The 13455-nt window shown below is 41.1% G+C and overlaps 1 long non-coding RNA gene across 1 annotated transcript in view; it reads right to left on the bottom strand.

The window, feature by feature from the left end:
• Nucleotides 1-850: 850 nt before the first annotated feature.
• LOC309960846 overlaps nucleotides 851-13455 on the bottom strand; it is a 59607-nt gene continuing 47002 nt past the window's right edge. Inside the window, exon 3 of the long non-coding RNA XR_014326145.1 lies at nucleotides 851-961. This is a non-coding gene — a long non-coding RNA (uncharacterized lncRNA). The remainder of the gene's footprint in view (nucleotides 962-13455) is intronic.

Raw genomic sequence — 13455 nt, 5'->3', positions numbered from 1 at the left:
TATTTCAAGTGACAACCATTACGGTTAAGTGCTTGAGGCACTATTGTGGGAAGCAGGGAAATGGCTTCTTGCAGCAGAAAGGCCAGCCAAGTCCCTGAAATCTCTCTCTCTGTTTCCTTTCTCATAGGAACAGCAATGGAAACCTTCAATGTACAGCAGCATTACTCCAATCTGCTTTACAAGCCCTCCAATTGAGAAGCCAATTGGCAAAGTAAGAATGAATTCATTTCTTGTTGAACAGTATGATTTGAGCCTGTTGGCTGTTCTTTCTTTTTGTTTTGAGCTATCTGGGTGACATCATCAAATTGATCTCATAAAAGTGACTGATAAAAATCCAAATTTTGACCTATTTGGTTTGCCCTAGTTGCATTTGCCCTAGGCAAAATGTTGAGCTGAGTGACATTGAGCTGAGATGCCCTGGCTTCAGCTTCTGCCCTTCCTTGCATTTTGATGATGCCCTCTCCAACTCCCTTCAGTGCCCTGCTTTCTCAGCTCTTTGACCACCTTCCCCGCCTATCAGAACTTATTAGAAAGAAAGAGGTGGCTTTTAGCCATTTACATAATAGGGGAGGGAAAGAACCTTTTTCCTCTTCTCTTCTAGGCTTAGTACCTGGGGTGATGAAAATTAAACTAAAAAAAAAAAAAAAAAGATGGGTAAACAGGAGGAAAGATTTATTATTATTATGAATAAAGAGGCCTTCATAGAAAAGAAGTGAAGACCCAAAGAAGCAGTTGTATTTGGGGCTTATATACCATTTTAACAAAGAGTGATTAACTGTGGAGAAGTGACAAGAAAGGAAAAGGGGTTTGGGCTTCTCTGGGCCATAAATTGTGAGATGGTAAATATGTGGGGACAATTAATGGAAGATTGTGTTATTTCGTAAGGTTTGTTATGCAAACTCACGTTGGTACCTTTTCTATTGATAAGAATCATCTCCAGTGATTAAAAGTCATCTTCTTCCTGGTATGGGAAAGAAAGACACCTTTACAAATTTATGTTACCTTTACAAAGGGAAATTTATGTTCTACTTTTAGACAGAAAGGGAGAGGGCAGGGAGCTTTTCCTACATCTGTTATTTCTCAATTGCCTTTGGCTCAAGATAATCCTTATGCCGAAGTGGCATATTTTGGGGTGCAAACTCTGATCCGCTTCAACGTCTTAGTGTGAAATCCAACCACTATACTACCTCTTTCAAACATATTTGTTATTTAAATTATGTTGTGGAATGAAAGACTTTGCCTCCAGAAGAGAAATTACAGGTATTTGGCTAAACTGCACCTGTTCTGAACCTGAAATCACACCCATCAGTCCCACTAGGGAGTGTGGAGCTGGATGGTTAAGAGTGTGGGCTTAATGGCGTCCGGCTGCCTGGGTTCAAATCCCGGCTCCACCATTCACTGGCTCTGTGACTGAGAAAATCACCTGTAAAGAGGGCTTCATAATAATACTACTGCCTCACGGGACTGTCATCAGAATTAAACAATTTAGGGCTTCCCTGGTGGCGCAGTGGTTAAGAATCTGCCTGCCAATGCAGAGGACATGGGTTCGAGCCCTGGTCCAGGAAGATCCCACATGCCGTGGAGCAACTAAGCCGGTGCGCCACAACTACTGAGCCTGCTCTCTAGAGCCCATGCACCACAACTACTGAAGCCCATGAGCCTAGAGCCCGTGCTCCGCAACAAGAGAAGCCACCGCAATGAGAAGCTTGCGCACAGCAATGAAGAGTAGCCCCTGCTCACCGCAACTAGAGAAAGCCTGCGTGCAGCAACAAAGACCCAACTCAGCCAAAAATAAATAAATTTATTTATTTTTAAAAGAATTAAACAATTTAATATAAATTCACAAAAGCAAGGATTTTTTTAACCCATTTTCTTCACTATGTATCCAAATACTCAATGAATTATGCAAATGAGTTGAATGAATGAATAAGTGAAATGCTATACACATGGTAAACTTAGAGGAAACATGTGCTCAATTTGCTTATCCCAAGAAATGGGAGCTGGGGCGTGTTATATGTCAGTGTTACCGAGTCCAAGCTTGCTCTGCTCGCCACACGACAGGCCAATAAATCGGGAGACAAGGTGTTGAGTCAAGGAATACGACTTTATTCGGAAAGCCGGCAGACCGAGAAGATGGCAGACTAATGTCTCCAAAAAACCATCTTATCAGGGTTTGGATGCCAGTTTCTTTTATAGAGCAGAGAGGGGGGAGGAGATGAGGAAGTAAAGTAATAAAAGGCCGTAAGTTTTGCAAATATCACCTGGAATGGCCAGCCTCGGGGAGGGGGTGTGTTAATTTCTTCTTCCTTGCAGCCATCCACGGGTGGACAGGGTCAGGATGCTTCCCTGAACAAAGGCACTTTGGTTTAACATTTAGGCAGAGGGGCAGGGTTCCCCGAGGCAGGCCATTACGTATAGACAGTATCCTTTCAGTGAACAAAAGCAGGGGAAAGAAAAGGTTAAAGTGAAAGAAACAGATCCAACATGTAGTCAGATTTGGCTCTTCCCTGTTACATCAGGAAGGGAGGCAAAACTCTGGTGAGTATGTCAAGGACACTTTCCAGGCACACCTTAACTGAAGGGCCAGTCTACCTGGGATAGCAGCCACCTTCCTATCCTTTGCTACAGTGGTGCATCTCTGGACCACACACACTCCAAGGACTAGGATGAAACGTAGTCACTGTCCAGACAAGTCAAAAACAAACAGAAGTTCCTTCAGTAGGGCTTTTCTCTCCAACTTATATATATGTGGGCAGAACTGAAGCTTTTGTAGTTTTTAAAAGGAAATGAATCTATTTTCCCAGCAATTCCTGGTAATTTTGCCTTGGCGGCAAGTCCTGCCAAGACAGCTTTCTGCAGAGTGCAAACTCCCAGTCGAACAGGAAGTCTCCTTCCCGCTGTCAGCCCGCTGAGGTTTTGCAGGCGTAGCAGGGGAGCAACCCAAGCTTCTAGGGACTGACTTTCTGTACTTCGGGTTCAGTAAGGTCTGCAATTCCCCTCTGCTGACTTCAGTTCCAAGTAAGAGGAGTATCCTTTGACCCAAAGATTAAAACAACAAACAAACAAAACACTCCCTGAACATCACAAAATGTGTTGGCAACAGCTCCATTTCACTGCCTTCCCCTGGCCTCGGTCCCCTCCAGCCCCGCCTCCTTTGACTTTATATAGGTTCTAAACAGAACACCACTCTGTGGGGATGGAAAGAAGCTGTTTCAAAGGCTGAGGTCAGAAGTCCATGAACGCTGGAGGGGTCTTTTCTGACTAAATTTCACTTCAATCCAATAGATAGTCCAGAGTTTACTGGATGTTTTCCTAGACCTGATTAGAAACACTAACAGCAGTATAGAAACGGTAGAGAGTAACTTTGGGAAATGCTTGTCAGAGAGCAGAAGGAAATCAAGTGCAGTATGACCATTCTTGGTTCAATGATATTTCACTGTGTGTTCCTCAGGTCTCCTTCCCGCCCAGGGCGGAGTGAGCAGGTAGGTGTCTTTCTGCACAGTGACACTAGGACTGTCCTGGGATGAGTGGGGCTGCTCCCAAAAGATACTCTCGCCCTTTTTTCTCCCCATAGCTCTGGCTTCTGGGCTTAACACATGTTCTGTAAAATACTCTAATGAATTCGTTTTGCAATCAGCTCTGTGATCATCCACCTGGAGGGGAAAATGATGCCAAATATATAAGAAAGTCAAGCTTTAATTATAGGGGTCAATGGAAGGCAGCATTGGGGGTGGATAATTAAAACCTATGGTTAACCTGCCCAGAATCCAAACTCTCTTACTCACTGCCAAGAAACTTTCTGTTGGGTAAAAAGCTTCAAGCTGGACCCAGAGGCAATTTCTACCACCCAAATTAGGGTACCCCAAGCTGAACCAAGGACCAGTGTTTCCTTCCTACCGGTGGTGGAGGGGAGGAAATGTGTTGGGAAAACACCAGTTGGAAAACAGACGATTCCAATGTGAGCTCATAATAGAAAAAAAAATATTTTGGAGCCAACTCCAATCTTACCATTAAATGATAACTCTTTTCATTAGTGGTTATGATTAGAGGGTAGGAATAAAAGAGGGAAACTTCCTTCTTTTCAGGGGAGAAGCCCTGGAAATCACTCTGGGCAGCAAGCAAGCCTGGGATGTGTGATTATCCACTCTCAGACATAGAGGAGTTTCCTGTTTTATTTTACATAATTGGAATCAGCGCCTTTTGAATGGAGCATACAAATTTATGTAAATAAGAATGCAAATGAGAAAAATATGTGTCTTGGGAATTCCTGGGGATGACCTGGCAGCTTTTTCTTTCTTGACTTTGCAGCAGCTAAATATTGTTGTGAAAACTCAGGATGAACTTACTTCCCCAAATGCCACAATGTTATAAGTAGAGGACTTTGTAATTTGTAAGAGATACTCTGGAGAATGAATTAAGACAGACTACTTTAATGTATTTGACAGTAAACATGTTTCCCCCAAGAGGTTGCACAGGCTAACAGTAAATGCAAAAGGGATTGGAGAATTTCAATAAATTAATGGCACATTCAAAGTGGACTACTGAAAGGGAATTAGAGAATAATGATGGAAACAAAAGCAGGGATTTAGGGAGATAGGTAACATTGGAAGATGACATAAAATTCAACTTCCAGGCTCTCCCACAAAATTCTCACTGGTGCTACTGACAAGACAGGATAGTGGGCTGAGAGAAGTATTAGTTCAACTCAGCAAAGCATTGCGCAGCTCATGCCAAGTCAAAACGACCCAATAAAGTGCCTTGACCACTGAAAGCTGCATAGAATACACAAGCAGAGGGAGCTGTTTTGGATTAAGAGCTGCCCATGACCATGGCTGTGCCAACCTACCTTTCTCAGTAGAATTTAAGTGACAGGTAAACTTGTCCTCAGTCTAAAGAAATGTAACTTTAATGCATTATTTGATTTTACCAGAAGGAAATGGAGGTAGATAAACAGCTTTGCAGGATAGCAGTGTTATTACATGGAAGGGTGGCTAAGAAAGTTATCGAGGCTCCCTGGGCCTTCTGTATTTCTGGGTGAGTGAAGGGGAAACTGGAAGAGCTAGATGGAAGTAACTGGATAAACAACAGATAAAAAGAAAGGAACTGGTGAACTCAGAATCAACAAAATATAGAGCTGCTTTATTTCAAAATTGGGAGGCATCTATGGGAAGAAAACAGAGGTGCCCCGTTTTGCAGATTGATCTTTAGCTTCTTTTAGCACTGGAGAATTTTTCTTACCAAAGGAAAATTTAGCTTAGCCAACAAGGGCCATTTTAAGAATAGTCTTCTAAGTCATGACCCGTTGAGAATCACTGAACGTTACCTCATTATATCATGGCTGGGTCTGAATAGACAGCACCAATTCTATGAGAAGTAGCTTGGGACTTAATGTTTAGGGCTCTAAGTGACCCAGGAAGATGGAGAAGCCAACCCACAAGCTACTCTGTGGCCTATTGCTGCTTCCAAAAACAATACCAGAAGTCAGGAATAGAATAATCAAAAGATAATAATAATTTTGAGCACAGGAATCTACTATAATTGCTACAGTTGTAGATAAACATAACTTTTTGAGGGTGAGTGCCCCTGATTTTACTGGATCTCTTTCTTTATACATTTAGCTTATGGTCACTGAGGCAAAATACATTAAGCTGAATATTTTTCTTCTAGGCCTTCTTGTGACAAGGTGAAAGAAACTTTCAAGTTAAGGGGTCGATTTTCTTCTTCCTCTAAGATAGTGGAGGATTTAGTTGGGCATACATCCACCCAGCTAAAGAGCACATTTTTCAGCCTCCCTTGCAGTTAGATGTGGCCATATGATGTGAATGTGGCCAGTGGGATATGAATGGAGGGGATGTATTCAATGTCTCAGTCATGCCCTTCATAAGAAAGGCAGACCCCACTTGCTGGCTGGAATACAAATATGGTAGCAGAAGCTGAAATAGCCACCTTAGACCAAGAGAGGATGGCAGAGAAACAACATAGAACCATTGCCTGCTTGTTTTCAGACTGCTATTGCCTGAGACAGAAATCAACTTCCACCTTGATTACACCACTACTAGTCTGGCCATTGGTATAGTAGCTGCAGTGGTATCCTAGCACACAATTAAAGCAGGGGAGAAAGTGGGCTGCATGCCCTATGAGAAGTCGCTTAGGTAGAAAGCAGAGCCTGGCACAGTAAATATCAGTTCAAGGGATGAAAGTGCTGAGTTGCTGATACCTGTCTTCCAAATCAAGCCTGGATGAGGAAGAAGAGTTAAGGAGGCTAACTTCTGGTCCTGAGGATAAGGTGATGAACAGAACTCTGCTCAACAGAGAGCCCCATCTTTGAGCTCTAACATAGTAAACCTAGATATCTATCATATCCTGAATTTTGGAGAAGCTCTCCTTAGAACTGAGGCAAACAAATTTCTACTGAAAATGCTCAAATTCAAGCGCTGTAGTGGAACTCGTTATCTGGTCAAATAACATTTCTATTGATACTTATTGTATGTAGGAGCTGTCATGAGTTTGGAAATATGTATAAATATCTTCATGTATTTGGCATAATATTCTGTTCTTTCATCATCTGAAGCAGGTATGGACTCCCTGGGGCTCTAGGGAATCATCTTGGGTTTCAGCTTTTGCTGTAACTCAGTTACTCAGGATTTTATAGGAAAAGTGAATTGTTACCTCATACCTCATTCTAGATCAACTCTCCTTTTATTAACATAAAATAACACATTATTTTGGCTTAGTAAATTAACCCTCTAAAACATCGACATCATCAGGACTCTTACTGCTACCCCACGTTAGAGTCCATGTCATTTTCCCCCATCATCTCTTCGCCCAAAATGCCTGACACATGACATTCACACAATAAGCAGGTAGTGTTTGTCAACTGATGGTTACATGAATATGGAATTTTAGTTTGTTATTCAGCTATCTTCACCTTCGTATCCTCGTTCACAATGGTTGTTGAATAGTACTCTATGTGAGTGGGCTACTATATCTATAAAAGACAAGAAAAAATTTTAATCAATACCATTAGCACTGTCCTATAAGTATCAAATAACTAGAGGTGAAAATATATTTGCCCTAAATTTATATTCCTGGATTCTCACTACCACTCAACCAAAACCTAGGCTGAAATTTACTACATTAGGTCCATTGGTAAGAGTTCAGCTGGGTGAGAAATGCAGCCTGACACACAAGGACAAGAAGTCTTTCCATCCTAACATTCCTAACAGGCAAGCTGACTCTATAAACAGACTTTGTAAGCTCCAAAGAGTTGGAATAAGGTTGAACAAATATGGTTAAACCAATGGCAGTTCAATTTATGTCCTCGTGTAAGCACAGAAACATATTCAATTCCAGATCCCAAAGCCTACAGGAAATAAGTGAAACAATATCTATAGAATATATTTTATTAGGCTTATAAAATTCATTAATTCAGAAACAGGTAGATGCTTATACACTATAAAAATGGGAAATAGCAAACTTAAAAATCATTCCTTTTTTTTTTTGGCGGTACGCAGGCCTCTCACTGTTGTGGCCTCTCCCGTTGCGGAGCACAGGCTCCGGATGCACAGGCTCAGCGGCCATGGCTCACAGGCCCAGCCGCTCCGTGGCATGTGGGATCTTCCCGGACCGGGGCACGAACCCGTGTCCCCTGCATTGGCAGGCGGACTCTCAACCACTGCACCACCAGGGAAGCCCTAAAAATCATTCTTGTTCTCTGATCTTGCTTTACAGCTTATCTCTAAAGGCTGAAATGTATGATACAACATGTATGACCCAACTGCAAAGTACTTGATGTTTAAATTTAAATGTGAGATAAATGTTTTGTTAACAACACATTCACACACGTAATCACCAGACCCTTACTATTGGGGACCGTGCCATTATCAAAGGTCTCAGAGTCATATTTGTATTATATAGAACTATTGTTTATTCTTTCCTTGTCTCAATGTGGTGACACTTTCCCATTAACGCTGCCTTGATTTCTCTCTCAGAACCTGGTTGCAAAATACCATGTGGAACTTCTGATGGAAAAATGCTAAGTAAAAATATTGCCTGTTTTGTTATTGACCAAAAAAGAAACTTTAATTTGTCCCACCTGAAAACAGGGAAAAAAGATGACCTGGGATTGGCATAGTATGCATGTACTCTATTCACATAGATCAGAAAAACATAATATTACTATATTCTGAGACATAGCACTACAACATTATCAGCAGAATTAATGCAGAATTTATGTAGCTTTGCTACCTTCTCAGTACTCGGGGTACCCTTGAGAAAGCCAAAGGAAGCTCCTCTTGGAAATATTGCATTCTAAGCATTCTATGCCAGCTGCTTATTTCCACTAAGAAATAAACAGACATTGAATGTCTTCCAAGTGTGAGGCCGTGTGCTATAAACAGTAATTCAGGGCAATTTGGTATAAACAATAACGGCAATAATCATTATTATAATAGCTTCCATTGTTTGAGAACTCTGTGCCAAACACTACCCTGAGTTCTTAATATCCGGTCTCTCATTAAATCGTTTTACAAATGAAGCCTGGAAAGGGTAAAGAACTTATTCAAGGTCACAGACTGGCAAACCATACAGTTGGCATCCAAAACCGGGCATGCTTGACTTAAGAACCTATGCCTTAACCACCTGCTGGAGAGATTTTTTTAAAAATTTATTTGGACAAGCTCTTTTTTATTCCTAGTTGAAATATAATCAAAGTTTCCTGAGAGGATGCAGAAGGATGCCAAAAAAAGTATGACCCGGCTTATATTATGGGTCACTCTGGCTACAGTTAACCAACCTTAGATTTTCATTTTCCAAAAGGCCCATTATAAATAGCAACCCTGCACAATAGGGAAATAATGTGTGAGCATGCAGCGTTAGGTTGCCCCTGTAAAGGCAGTTGCTTTACAAAGGACTTTAAAGGGGGTATGAACTGCAAAGATAACACCATGATGTTACTCAGATCAAAATAGTATTCCTCAGAAGCCATTCCATATATTTGGGTGTCCCAGTTTATCTCCTCTGGAAGAAGGAGGCTTGGTACTCACCTAATCCATGAGGCAATGCATTTAATTTTAAGAACTTTAACACTCTCAATGAAAAGGGTCAAAGTGGTATTATTAAAGTTCAATGTAACAAAAGAATCACCATACAGACAAGGGTAGAGCTGAAATCTCCACTTGCCACTAATGCCTTTTTCAGGTAGGCAGTTTGGTTGCCTGGTAAAATAAAGGCATCTGTTCTCTTTAGTGAACAGAGAGCAGATTGCATAAAAGTTTATGGTCTGAAGAGTAGGGAGGTAATTAGTGGTGCGATGAACTCCCCAATTGTGTCTATGTTTTTAAAGGTCATTTCCTGGGTTTTATGAGAGATGGGGAATTACATTTGGGCCCCCATAGAACTTTGCTTTTACTGCTATGAATGTTTTTTTCAGCTTACCTTACTTTAGGGTTGGCTGATTGTGTGTCTGCCTTTTTGCAGAGGCTTGTAATCTCCTTGTGAGGGGGCAGAATTGTGCCTTATTCATTATTTATGTCCCCAACGCACCAAGCTTAATTCTTTCCATATCTCAGCTGGTTATTGAGGAGGGGGAAGTGGTAGAAAAAGAAAGGGAAAGAAATTCTCATTTTGTTTATCTGAGATCGCTGTTTTCAAATTACCTGGGTTCAGGCTGCTTTTCATTAAATGCCTTCTGAAACCTCTCTAACGAACAGCTTAGTGAAAAAATTCAACTTTACCTTAAAAGACATTTACTTACAGAATAACTCTTAAAAGCCTCTATTCATTTGCAAAAGGCAGAAACTGCAATTTTTACACTAAGGACTTTCAAAGAGAATCAGCGATAAGAGACATGTTGAGATTAAAACAAAATAGAAAAAGAGAGTGAGAGAGAGAAAATGTTCTCATGCTTTGTGGCATGGAAGTTGTTTCCTTCCTTCGCTGCACCAGTGAAAGTGATCTTGCCAAGGTCAATAGGAAAATCCTAACTGCTAATACCCAGAGTACACTTCAATTCTTCTCGAACTTGACTCAGTTGACCTCTTCTCGAAAGTTGTTCCTCTCTTGAGGGATTTTATGAGAGCTGACTCTTTTAATTCTCATCTGACCTTCTCAGTCTCTTTTGCTATTTCATCTGCCCTCAATAATACCTCCAGTTCTGTGTTCCCCAGTGTTCCATTCCTGGTGCACTTAAAAAAAAATCAACTCTCTCTTCTTGAGCAGTATTCTTTATTTTCGTGTTTCATTTGCTCAACACGATTGAAACTAAACTAGTCAGTGCCTCTTTCTGGTCTTCTGATTCCCCTGCTCTACAGATGTTCTGTTCCTCTCTCAGTGAATGTTCCTACCTTCTACCGAGAAATTCAAGCCAGGTTCTTGGGTATCACCCATAATTCTTTCCGCCGACCTCATCCTTTCAGTCAGCCATCCAACTGGGATGGTTCTAAATCCTTAATATCTCACCTTCTCCTTTCCCATTGTGATTGATGTAATTAAGGCTTTCCTCATCTCTCATCTGGTTCCTAAGGAACCCTCTAACTGGTTTCCCTACCTTCACTTTCATCCTCTTCTTTCAATACCTCATCAGTATCACTACAGAGTTAACCTTTCAAATTGCAAATATGATCAAGTTACTTACTTGACTAAAAGGTGGAATGGCTTTCCACAGACTACTGAGCTCATCTGCATCTCTCTAAATAGTTGAGGGAGGCATGTGTGAAATACTCCCCCTCCTCTCGCCTCAGCTCCCATTACTCATTTCCCCCAAATCCTACATGACACTCTATTTCACGACTCTGCCATTGTGCATGCTGTTCCTTTTACTTGGTCCTGCCTAATCCCCTCCTCTTTTTTAAAATCTGTCTTAACAGTTTACTTCTACTTCTCTTTTGTCCCTCCTACAGCCTCTATTCTGAGTTAAACTGTGCTTTATATGTTTCCTATTACAGCACTGCTCTCACTTTGTTGAAATTGCTTGTATCTCTGCCTCCTCTCGGTAATGGAGCATGTTTCTTAGCTTGTATTCTTCCGGGTGTGGCACAATGCATGCACACGCCAGGAATGGATGGCCCAGAAATCTTGTTGGTGCCTATGAATACCTTGTCCATTTCACCGCAAACCCAGAATTCAGAGCTCATTCAAACCCACAATTTAGAACTCTTCTCCCCACTTACACATTTTAAGATTTTCTTGGCTAGTGTACCTGACTCTAAACTTTCATTAATGAGGAAAGTAAACACTACTCAAGGATGATTAATGCCGATTACTATGCTGAAGCTCATAAAGGGGAGATTTTTATCACTTGGAGAAGACAGCACCCTGGCCTATGTGAATTCCTTCCTCTTAACTGGTAGCAATGAGATAACTGAGGAGATAGACATATTAGCTTGTTTAGGTAAATCAACCAGATCTATTTTATTAAATAGAATTGCGGTGGGAGTTAGAAGGGCCCACAGTGCCTTTAGAAGGCAAGAGTGATCATGGTCAGTGTTTCCAGGTGCTGTCTGTACAATGGGAAGGAAAAATGGTTACTGGCTGCAGCTTGGACTTTGGATGGCTGGTCAGTTACCAAAGAAAGTTCAGCCTTTGGTACCTTGAAAATATCTGACCAGTTTAAAATTACGCATTCTGATAGGGAAATGCCAAGTGTGAAAAGATGGGAGCTTTGAGTATACCAATTTAAAAGTCCCACAATGGAGAGTTTGTAGCACTAAAATTTGTACTCTTTAGTTTTAGTCAATATGGCAATCATAAAAATAAAATTTAGTGGTATGCTTCTTTTAGAGGAGAAGAGATGAAAAAAAAATCAAGAATTCTCACACAGCTTCATTTTAGCATGGAACGATTCTTACTATGAGAAAAATATACACTTATATAATCAAAAATGTTTATTAAATATAGGGCTAAGTATTCTGGGAGATACTAAAGAAGTTATCCTGTCTTAAGGGATACAGAATGACTTATTCAGCACTGGAAGCTAATTTAAATGTCCTCTAGCTCAACTTCTCATCTAATGCTTAAATCTATCCTGCAAATACCTGCCAAATCTCCTCTGAATATCTCCGTTTAGAGGGAGCTTTCCACCTCCTGAGGCAGTTCATGTCATATTTAAATAGCTCTTATTATTAATGATAATAAATAAAATGTATTGAGTGCTTACTATATGCCAGACACTGAGCTAAACATTTTGTGTTCAAAAATCCTATTTAATCTTTATCACAACTTTATGAAATGGTACTGTTATTATTTCCATTTTACAGGTGATGGGAAAACTGAGCAACTGCCCAGCATCCCATAGCTGGCAAGTGGAAGACCCAGCTTTGACTGTGTAGTTTGCATTCTTAAACAGTATACACATGCAGCCTCTCTAACTCAACTTCTTCCTTATGATGCCCTGAAATCTGCCTTCTTATAGCTTCTATTCATAGATCCTAATTTTTAATGAGATAACACTAAACATGTCCCGTCTTCTTCCACATGTTAGCTCTTCAAATAGTTGAAGGCAGTTATCTTATCCACTCTACCCCTTCAGTATCTCTAATGGATACACAATTGCATTGCTTTCCATTTTTCCTTGTGTGAGATGGTCTCTAGGCCCTTCAGTATCATGATCATCGTCCTCTGGACAAACCCCACTTTGGGGTCTTATACATTTAACACAGCATAAAATCATATAAGCTTTGTTGTAAGAGTGGAAACACAAGGTTGAGTCATATGCTTGTGGTCAACTAAAGCCACTAAGTGTTCTGCATATATGTTAGTAAGCTATATCTCTGCTATCCTCTATTCACACAGCTGGTTTTTTTGAACTTGAATTTAGAGCTTTGTACTTAAATCAGTTTTTTGTTTTTTGGTTTTTTTTTTTTGCGGTACGCGGGCCTCTTACTGCTGTGGCCTCTCCCGTTGTGGAGCACAGGCTCCGGACGCGCAGGCTCAGCGGCCATGGTTTATGGGCCCAGCCGCTCCGCGGCATGTGGGATCCTCCCGGACTGGGGCACGAACCCGTGTCCCCTGCATCAGCAGGCGGACTCTCAACCACTGCGCCACCAGGGAAGCCCTAAATCAGTTATATTTTATCTCAATAGTGTAGTTTATGGTTGTAGAATGCTAAAATATTCTAGGATCAAGATTCTGCCATGTAAAAGTTTTTACCCTTTGTATTCATTAATGTTACCATGTATGAAGCCATCCCAAAGTTAGTGGATTAAAGAACAATTTAATTCTATGTGTCTGAACTTAGGCTGGGCTCACTTTAGTGGTTCTTGGACTTGACTGGGCCTACTCATGCATCTGTGATCAGCTGCTAGGTCAGCTGGGGGCTGGTGAGTCTAGAAGAACCTCAGCTGAAATGGTTAGTCTCTTTCTGCATGGTTTCTCATGGTTTCTCCAACAGGCTAACCTACTCTTGTCCACATATCAGAAGAGGGGTCCTAAGAAAGCAAGTGAAACCAAGAGAGGCCC

Source organism: Leucopleurus acutus (assembly GCF_964270905.1).
Source record: "Leucopleurus acutus genome assembly, chromosome: 4".
Classification (NCBI taxonomy): domain Eukaryota; kingdom Metazoa; phylum Chordata; class Mammalia; order Artiodactyla; family Delphinidae; genus Leucopleurus; species Leucopleurus acutus.
Note: the sequence above shows the minus strand (reverse complement) of the source record. Positions and strands in the feature narration are given on the sequence as shown.